The following is an 11486-nucleotide window of genomic DNA, read 5'->3' as shown; positions in this document are numbered from 1 at the left end:
CCCGTACAAAGCTTCGTATGGTGGCATGCCGATACTGGAATAATAGCTGTTATTATAAGAGAATTCAATCAACGGTAAGTGGTCGTCCAAACTTCCTGCAAAATCGATTGCACAACTGCGCAACATGTCTTCAATTGTTTGAATTGTCCTTTCACTCTGGTCATCAGTCTGCGGGTGGTACGCCGTGCTCATATTCAACTTCGTGCCAAGACATTCCTGAAATTACTTCCAGAATCTCGAGTTAAAGCGGGAATCTCTGTCTAAAACTATTGATACGGGTACTCCATGCCTTAGTACGATTTCACGCACATACAGATGAACCAACTTGTCTAGTGACGACTTCTCATTTATTGGAAGGAAATGCGCCGACTTCGTAAGATGATCAATTATAACCCATATTGCGTCATGTCCGGATTTCGTTCGCGGTAGTCCTACTATAAAGTCCATAGCGATATTTTCCCATTTCCATTCTGGAATCTTTAAGGGCTGAATTAATCCGCTTGGTCGTTGATGTTCTGCCTTCACTTTCTGACAAGTATAGCACTTCGCAACCCATTCTGCCACGTCTCGCTTCATATTTGGCCACCAAAAGTTCTTCTTTAAGTCTCGATACATCTTGGTGCTTCCCGGGTGGATTGAAAATTTCGAATTGTGGGCTTCACGGAGGATCTCATTCTTTAATTCAAGTACATGAGGAATCCATATTCTGGATGAAAACCTTAGTATCCCTTGCTCATCCCTTTGAGTATTAATCTCCTCTCCAGATAACTGATTCTTCTCTTTCTCCATTACTTCTTCTTGACACTTCTTTATCTTTTCCACTAGTGTTGGCTGAAAGGTCATTGCACGACAAACTTCCTCGACTTTTCCATAAGCACAAAATTCCAAGTCCAATCTTTTGATTTCTTCAGATAACTCTTTTGATGTTATCATCATATTCAGTCTCTCCTTCCTACTCAGAGCATCGGCCACTACATTCGCCTTTCCAGGATGGTAATTTATCGAACAGTCATAGTCCTTGATCAATTCCAGCCATCTCCTCTGCCTCATATTGAGCTCTTTCTGAGTAAAAATGTACTTTAAACTCTTGTGATCCGTGTAGATTTCACACTTCTCTCCGTAGAGGTAATGTCTCCAAATCTTAAGTGCGAACACTATGGCGGCTAGTTCCAAGTCATGCGTCGGGTACTTTAACTCATGCGATTTCAACTATCTTGACGCATATGCGATCACTTTACTGTGTTGCATCAACACACAACCCAAACCCTTATGTGAAGCGTTGCTGAATATTACAAAGTTCCCTTGATCATCTGGAAGTACCAACACCGGAGCTGTTACCAACTTCTGCTTTAACTCTTGAAAGCTATCTTCACATTCTGCACTTCATTCAAACTTTTGATTCTTTCTGGTTAACTTGGTCAATGGCGTGGCAATCTTCGAGAAATCCTTGACGAATCTTCTATAGTATCCGGCCAATCCTAGAAAACTTTGCACTTCCGTAGGAGTCTTTGGCCTCTCCCAACTCATAACTGCCTCAATCTTTGACGGATCCACTTTAACTCCCTCATTTCCAATGACATGTCCCAAAAATTGAACTTCCTTTAACTAAAACTCACATTTGATAAACTTGGCATACAACTTCTCTTGTCGGAGTATCTCCAATGCTATCCAGAGGTGCTGCTTATGTTCTTCTTCCGACTTAGAATAAATATGGATGTCATCAATAAATACCACGACAAATTTGTCCAAATACTTCTTAAATACCCGATTCATCAGATCCATAAATGCAGCCGGAGCGTTGGTTAGTCCAAACGGCATTACTAGGAATTCATAATGCCCATATCTGGTCCTGAATGCGGTCTTGGGAACATCTTCTTCTTTGATCTTTAATTGATGGTATCCCGATCTCAAGTCAATCTTTGAAAAGCATTTTGCTCCCTTCAACTGATCAAAAAGGTCATCTATCCTTGGTAGCGGGTAGCGGTTCTTGATCGTTACCTTATTCAACTCCCGATAATCTATGCATAGACGCATACTCCCATCTTTTTTCTTTACAAACAGAACAGGTGCTCCCCATGGTGACGCACTTGGTCGTATCACTCCCTTATCCAACAATTCTTGTAGCTGGCTCGCCAACTCTTTCATTTCTGCTGGTGCCATCCTATATGGGGCCTTTGAAACTGGTTCCATTCCTGGAGCAAGGTTGATCTCGAACTCGATTTGTCGATCTGGTGGTAAGCCTGGTAGTTCGTCGGGAAACACATCCGGGAACTCGTTAACTACAGGGATATCTTTCATGCTGGGGCTACCTTTTTCCGAATCCACTACATAAGCTAGGAACGACTCACAACCTTTTCTAAGTAGCTTCTTAGCCTGAACAATTGTAAGAAATAGTTGCTCTTGCCTCTGCCCCTTAAATACTACCTTCTCTCCACTCTTTGTCTTTAAGTACACTCTCTTGGTCTTACAATTAATCTGAGCGTTATTCTCTCCTAACCAATCCATTCCTAAAATTATGTCAAACTCTCCCAACTTGAAGAGTATCAAGTCGGCTGAAAACTTATACCCCGAAATATCACTCTCACACTTTGGACAAAATTAATTCACAGGAATCTTCTCTTGGTTCGCAATTACCACATTTACTACCTCACTCATAATCATTTTCTCACATTGAAGCTTATCAACAAAAGATTCTGATATGAAAGATCTTGTTGCTCCCGAATCAATCAATACTTTAGCTTTGACATTATTGAGTAAAAGTGTACCTGCTATCACCTCCGAATTCTGTACAGCATCCTTCATCTTCAAATCAAATGTCCTTGTTGTTGCTTGCGGGGTTGGTGTAGGTGGTGGAGGTAATGCCAATACCTCAGCTGGCACGCTTGCACTGGTACTTGCCACATTCATCAGAGCTTTGACTGGTCCGGTTGCCTTGCACTCCCTAGCTATGTGTCCAGTCTTCCCGCACTTGTAACACGTAACTCCTGGCTTCGGAATCTTGCACTCATTCGCCAAATGTCCCTTCTGATTGTACCTGCAGCATGTCATGCTCAGCTTATTACACACTCCGGGGTGCCTTCTTCCGCAGTGCTTGCATTCTGGCCTCTGGAACCTGTTTTCTCCAACTTGCCCTTGGCTTGCCTGATTGTTCCCCTTCGATTCTTGCCTTTTACCCAAATTTCCTTTCTTTTGAAAATTTCCGCCCTTCTGGAAACCAATCCTCTTTACATTCCGATCTTGTGAACTTCCGGCTTCAGACTTTTCTCCATAAAATGGAACCGTCCTTCTCTTGTTATCCCTCTCTCTCCTGGACTGCATCCCATTATTCTCAATCAGAGCAGCTTTCTGTACTACTTCCGCATAAGTTTCAAGCTCAAACATAGCCACCCTATCTCTAATCCAAGGCTCCAATCCTTGCTGAAATTTCTTTGCTTTTTCCTCCTCAGTGCTGGTATACTTTGTCACAAACCTTGACAACTCAGTGAACTTCTTCTCATACTCCAATACAGTCATGTTCCCTTGCTTCAACTCAAGAAATTTTAGCTCCATCTGATTCTGCATGTACTTAGGGTAATACTTGTCTAGAAATAACTTCTTAAATCTTTCCCAAGAAACCTACTGAGTGACTTCCATAGCTTTTACTGATTCCCACCAATAGATGACTTCTCCCTTCAAGAAGTAAGTAGCATACGGCGTCTTCTGATCATCCCCTAACTGTACCAACTCAAAAGCCCTTTCCATCTCCTTGATCCATGTGTTAGCTATCACTGGATCAGTGGTATCATGAAATGCAGGTGGATTCACATTATGAAAAGCCTTGAAAGTGACAATTTGTCTAGGTGGTACTGGTGGTTCAGGTGGTTGGTGTGGCTCACGGTTATCTTGGTTTTCAATTCGTTGTTGAAGAGTTAGTTGTTGTTGAGCTATAGCATTGGTTTGCTATTGCAAAGTTTCCAGTAGTCGAAGAAAATTTGGGTCTGTGGTGGATGTGGTTGTTGGGTTCTTCTTTTTGGGAGGCATGATCCTGAAATAAGAGTTGTGTCAAAACATATATGAATTATAAAATGATTCGAGGGTATCGCATGGCATTCTCATTTACATATGGGGTCAAGTTTCCAAATTAAGCAGATATGATGATAAAAACATAAAATAACAGTTGAGAGCAAACGGAACAATAGCACATAATTATTGAAATTTTAAAGGTCACAATACATAGGATTAGGACAAGGTCTGATTCTAGGAATAACAGGCTTATTTAAAGGAAACAACGGAAACAACTGGGGATTCCATAGAGTCTGATAGTACAACAACATGAAAGGTAAATGGAAAGAACTAAGGCTCCACTCCATCTGAACGGGGCTTGGTAGTCTTTTCCTCTCGAAGCGTCTTCACAATGCTCTAGAACTCATCCGCCACCATCTGAATGACATACTGGCTGGTACGGTCCCGGTGCGCTGGCATCTCTTCAAGCTTAGTGTTGACGTACTGAACCAAGGTCCCAAGTCTCGCGGTCATCTACTCCTTGGGCTTCCCTTCGTAGTTTCGGCTGTCCGAATACACGTTCTCAGTCGGTCTATCAGTCGGTCGTACTTGCCCTGAAGCTTGTCGAACTCGCGCCTCAACTCAGCATACACAGTGAAAGCAATAGTGCCGTCCGACCCAGAGGATGACGAGGAATGCGCCCTTTGCTGACAACCAATAAGAGGAGTATTAATAATAATTTACTTAACCTACAGTCTCGCAAATTATCTATAACCTACACACATATCCTATAACCTATTTGGGCTGTCTAGGGACTCTAAACCGTAGCTCTGATACCAAAACCTGTCACGCCCCCAACTTAAACAGCAAATTAAATATAACTATTACAATATTTTAAAAGAAGAATACACAACCAACTCCAAGATCTTACAGTTTAGGGTTTGGAACAGCCCAACACTACCAACTATTACATCTGATTAAAAGTACCGAGTCCTCACACAAACTATTATTACTTATTCTACCTGAGCTCGAACATAAGCATCAGCATCACAGGTCTTACAGGCAGTCTGCTTGAATCTAACCATAGCTGCTAGCTGTAATATCAGGGTAAAGCAAGGAGTGAGCCAAATGCTCAATAATTGCTAACAGTACGACATAAAACATAAATCGAGATATACATTAAAGAATGACAATGGAAAGACATAACCAATGGTAACGAGAGATAAAACTATGTGAGATGGCATCATTTTGCTTGTATCAAAACAATTTTAAAATTATGTCTTAATAAAAATAATTTTATGACGCTACGGATTACAGCCGGTGATCAGCCGCGAAGTAATCCCAAACCTCGCTGGGTTCTAAAACATTAACGGGAATCCCTAGGCAACTTTTAAGCCTAATATCAGTGTGGAAAGGACTCGCGTCTCAGTCCAAATCCACTATTCAAGGAAAACATATATCCCCCTTTGGGACTGAAAACCCATTATTTTATTTATTTAAAAAATTGATGCCGAATTATAACAGAATCTCTTTTAACCGTAAACATTTTTATTAAGGGATTATAGATCAACTCGAAACACGGGAAATATGGTACTAAATCTCAAGGCCATGATTTACAAAATTTTACTTTATTAGGGTAACCAAAAGGTTTTCATATGTCAGAAATTGGACAGGAAAATTTAGTGAGACTAATAGATAATATAAAGGGGTAATGCCAAACTGGGCTTAAAGCAATGGCTTCTCGTCAAGGTACAGGTGTTGGATCATCAAGAAGATAAGCTTCATGAATACTATGGATGTTAAGGTATGAAGAAATGATTTTTTAGCTCATGATATATCAGAGTTGTCAAGCTTTAGGATAAGAAAGAGGGGTATCAATCAATGAGGGATCACTTTGATAAGTTTCTGACTTTCAGGGTTCAAGATAAGGTTCTATAGGGATTCAAGTATCAGGACGAGATATCAATACTTAGGAATCATAAGCATGTTAATCAAGAGGATCAATCAAGTAATATATCAACTCTTCATTTTATCATGGCATTTAACTATCATGAAAAGGCTTTTGAACTACTTGCAATACATACTCGAGGGTTCATGGCATTTCTATATAATTCAAAGATAAACGAAAGATACGTTTGATTTAAAACATATCAAATGACTCAGGATAATTGCATCAATATATATATGAATTGTTTATAGTAAATACGAAGGTCAAGTTGAATCACTTACCTTGAGAAAGGCTGGTCTGGTCTGACTGGTAGGAGCAACTGGAGCTTCACTCGACCTTTATGGCAAGTTTTCCCTCGTCTCGAGATCCTACATAATAATAATAATCCTCATTATAATATATTCTTACCATCTTAACCTATTTACAACTTGAAATTAAACACGGATGACACTTAGGCCTATACGCACTAAATTTTATATTCACTTTTAAATTACAAAAGTACACACATAGCCACATATTCACATATCATATATTAACACCAAATAACACCATATATACCATAATGCAACACTAGGCTTGGATGATCTCGACTCACATCTTAAGTCACTTGGTCGCTAAACTGGACAAGGTTTTCTAATTTTGGCTTCCTAACTCGATGTGCCTTTCCTAAATTATACAAAACCTATTGACCTTTACTTGTGCCTTTAGCTCTACTGACCTTATACCATCTTACAACTATGGTGTTCGACCTAATACTCACTTCTAAGTGTTCTAAAACTATGTGATAAGTGAAAGCGCTCACTAGTGCAAATTTCAGAATGACAACTATAGTTTCTTGAGTGCATTAGGCACTCTTAAACTACAAATTTTCCTTCAAAACTTTTACACAAGACTCTCCTGACCTAAGGGCATCTCACAAACTTGATGTGGCTCAAGGGCCTGGCTTGGGCCTTCTTGGGCCTAAGCTAAAAGTCCAAGGTTCTTCTGTTTTTCTGGGCTGAAAACGCCCTGACTTGAATTAACTTGTGACACATGGTTCTAACTCATATCCTATGAACTATGGTTGGAAAAACTTCTCTGACACTCCCTCTAACTAAGGCCCAATAGGGCCTAATGAGGGCCTACCCATGACATGGTCAAATCTTCCTATTTCTAAGTTGCAACAAAACTGTCCCCTGCTGGACAGATTTTGTTATTCTACTTGTGCACCTAACCAAAAGACATGCAAACCTCCAACCAACTCCTAAAACCTTTTATATACTCCCAATACTAACTTCTGGTGGCTTGGGCCTCAAAATGCCCATCAATGACATGGTCAAAACTCACTCTAAACCTCAGGGTACTAAACTGATTTTCTGCAGAAACTATAACTCTCATTTCTCCAAGGTTTTGACTTGACAAACTCAACTACCAACATCCCAATACTTAAACCAAGATTTATACATGGTAATCTAATGAACTAAATCCCTTATTCTAAAAATAACCTTGGGTGAGATCATCCTTACCTAAGGTACAATTATGGCAAAACAAAAGAGATCTCATTTCTCAACTCACCACTCATTAAGTTTTTGAAACCACAAGATATGCATTTTATAAAAGATAACCACGAATTATTACCATGCAACAAGAAGCATAAATCAATATTAACACATTATTCCTACTGAAATTAAGGCTCACTACCAAAATCTTTCCAAATGATCAAAATCTTACAACATTCTAAGAGAAATCCACATGCATGCATGTCCTCGGGTTTTGCAAACCAAAACAACACATTTTCTACATATATTCTACCATAAAATTGACATGCAAGCCTAGCATGAGCTATACCTAGATGATCACTTAGCATGCAAGGAGTTTTATCAAATTTTCACCACAAAATTCAAGTCATTATCACATAAACATGCAAAATTTGAGCAAAACAACAAGAATGATCTCAAGGACCATTCATTCGGCTCCCATATGGTCATGGCCGAATGAAATGTATGGGAAGGGCCATTTAATCATCAAGAGTTTCCTTCTCAAGACTTGGCACTTATCCATTCCTTGTAGTCCTCTAAAAAATAACCTTAAACTCACAAGAATCAAGGTTGTATTTTGAGTTTCACTAAAACCTTTACATGCAACCTTTAAACTTAATCTTTCTACTCAAAAATCTTTGAAATATGAGTGATCATGGTACGGGAAGTAACATTTACTTGTGTAAAGAGTAGAAGCTTGGTTGAGGAATGAAGAAAAAAAATGGGGAGGGGGGTTTCGGCTAAAAGCCGAGAGTGAGAGAGGGAGGGGGGAAAGGAGGAGAAAGTATGGTGGTGAGTGAAGTGAAATGATCATGTCTTTGCTTGTTTTATGGTTTTTGTATTGGCAGAAGTGAGTAGAATTAGGAATTGACATGATTAGCCTTTCACTTGAACTTGGTTCAATTTGCATGCAAGGGTAAAGAAGGAAATTGGCTAGAAAAAAAGAGTTAGTGGGGTTGGAATTGTCCTCTTTGTCCTTGAAAAGAATGAGAGGGTGGTTTGCATGCAAGGGCTTTCTTGTAATTTACTAAATATGACAACTAAAATTTATAATGATTTATTTTTATAAAATAAAATACAAGTTCAAAAATTATAAAATTTATACCATAAAATAACTTGGATTTTTAGAGAGTTTATAAAATCATTTTCAAAATTTGTGAACAAAATACCTTTTAAAAGAAAATTTTTCCAAGGCTTAGAATATTCCTTATAAATCAAAAATAAAGAAATTAAATAAACTCTTGCTTTGAAAAATCATATACTACATAAAGCAAATTTATTATGCAGAAATTTTCACTCACACAAACGTACAATCATTGAATATATTTTCATTCGGCTTTAATATTATACCAAATCCACAAATAATATTACACGAAGATACCGGTCGTAACACGGATTTCATGGCAATATGCCATTTCTCTGAGTCAACACTACACATAGCCTCATTATAGGTCACAGGGTCGTCATCATCAATTATCGACAACTCATTGTCATTCTCAAAGATAAGGCCATATTACCTCTCAGGTTGGCGAGACACTCTCCCTGACCTACGAATGGGCTGTTCCACAGATGGTTGTTCAGTCAGAACAGGTGTTTCCACTTGATCCGTAGTAGTTTGTGCTTCTTGAACTTCATCAAGTTCAATTTTGCTCCCACTGTTTCCTTCAAGGATAAACTCCTTTTCCAAGAAGGTAGCATGTCTGGAGACAAACACCCGATAATCGGTGTAAAAGTAATACCCTAAATTCTCTTTATGATATCCCATAAAACTATATTTTACGGATCGGTATTCCAGCTTATCTGGGTCAACTTACTTGACATAAGCTGGACATCCCCAAATCTTAACGTGTTTAAGACTCGGTTTCCTTTCTTTCCATATCTCATATGGAGTTTGAGGAACAGATTTAGAAGGTACCTTATTCAGTAAATATGCTGATGTTTCCAATGCGTAACCCCATAGGAATACTGAAAGATTCGCATAGCTCATCATAGACCGAACCATGTCTAACAGAGTTCGATTTCTCCTTTCAGATACCCCATTCAACTGTGGAGTATATGGAGGAGTCCACTGGGAGACTATACCATTTTCTTTGAGATAATCTAGAAACTCTCCATTCAAGTATTCACCACCTCGATCTGATCGAAGAGTTATAATACTGTGTTTGGTTTGTTTCTCCACTTCATGTTTATATTCCTTGAACTTTTCAAAGGCTTCAGACTTGTGTTTCATCAAATACACATATCCGAATCTAGATCTATCATCTATGAAAGTAATGAAGTACGAAAATCCTCCCATGGCTTGCGTAGACATTGGTCCACATACATCTGTGTGTACCAATCCTAGCAAATCTGCAGCCCTCTCTCCATGTCCACTAAATGGAGATTTGGTCATTTTACCCAATAGACAAGAATCGCATGTAGGATATGATTCAAAATCAAAGGGGTCTAGTAACCCTTCCTTATGCAATGTTCGAAGTCTATTTTGACTAATATGACCTAGCCTACAGTGCCATAAATAGGTCAGATTTTCATATCTCGTTTTCTTTTATTAGTTTGTTCAATCTCAAGTTTCGAAGCCAGTCAGCATAATTAGGACCAGTCAATTTGTGAGCATCCATTATGCTCCTGAGTGATAGTGCAGAAGACATAACGTACAAAGTAAATCTGTAAATGATAAACACATAACAACACTTAGCAAATATTCGATTTCATTTCAAAACACTATATGAATCGGGTCTTTATTCATAAGTGGCTCCCACTAGTTTTCCTAATTTATTCAACCCCCTACGTGAAAAATTAAGCATTCATAATGCTAGTGGGAATAGGGATCCTACATTCCATTACACGACCCCGGCTGTAGCACGAACCGCCATGTAATGTTCAATAGGCAGACAACTCTTGTCAATTACATCTTATGTTATTCCCTAATCAAACTTTAGCCTCTTGAATAATTGAGTCACGGCTGTGGCACGACAAACTCAATATTCTAAGTCAAGTCTAACCCAACATTCCGTACAATTGAATCAGTCCCCAAAGGCCCATGGCTGTGGCACGTACCGACCTTTAGATTCTTATTCAATGTACACATCTCTATGTAATAGACAAGTATTTCTTATTTCGAAATCAAAGCCCTTGGCTGTAGCATGAACCGACAATGATTCAAAAATAAGAACTACTTTTCTATCATGTTGGAAGGCTATGACCGACACAAGCCCGTTGTGTCATTGGCCAATTACTACTTGATATTATTTAATTTTAGAGGTATTATATTATGTTACAATCATAATCATATTATAAAGAGATTCTTCCTTTTAAATTAAATATTTCAAATCAATAATCAATAATCAGATGATTCCCAGATCGGGTGAAGCATTGTCAAGAGGCGTCACTTAATAACCCTTTCTTACAGATAGAAATCTGTTGTTGACAGAATCATCCTTTCTCTCATATTGAAAATTTATATTCAATTACGTGTTTCATAAACACAAGAATCTCATGATTGTATTCATAATATTATTATTAAGGTTATGAAACAATTATACTATACTAGATTGTCTAATAAGCGCATGATAAACTAAGCATATATCACATATATCAACATGAATAAACATCAAGGTAGGCATGTTACATCATCTAGCATATTGGTCTAAGAATTATACATCTCTATGTATCACATGAAGCATTTAAAAGTAATTAAAACAGTCTAAAACAGCTTTAAAACACTTCATGGAATATAATCAGTTCAAAACTTTTATATAAACTAAAATTTGATCACACCATTAGATCCTCTCGGAAAAAACGAATCCAACGATTTATTGCACGCCCAAAACGGAGTTATGAAACTCCCAGAAATCAAATTTAAAAATAACAGATGGGCTGTAACGCATTACAGGAACGCGTTACAAGCCCTGTAACACATTCCGGTGATGTGTTACAACCCTTTTAAGCCATTAAAAGGTGTAACGCATTCCTTGAATGCGCCACAGGATGTAATGCATTCCCGGAATGCGCGACACCCATTCGCGCAAGCGTGCGCCACA

Source organism: Apium graveolens, chromosome 9 (assembly GCF_009905375.1).
Source record: "Apium graveolens cultivar Ventura chromosome 9, ASM990537v1, whole genome shotgun sequence".
NCBI lineage: Eukaryota > Viridiplantae > Streptophyta > Magnoliopsida > Apiales > Apiaceae > Apium > Apium graveolens.
The sequence above is the reverse complement of the archived record's forward strand: the minus strand, read 5'-3'. Positions refer to the sequence as shown.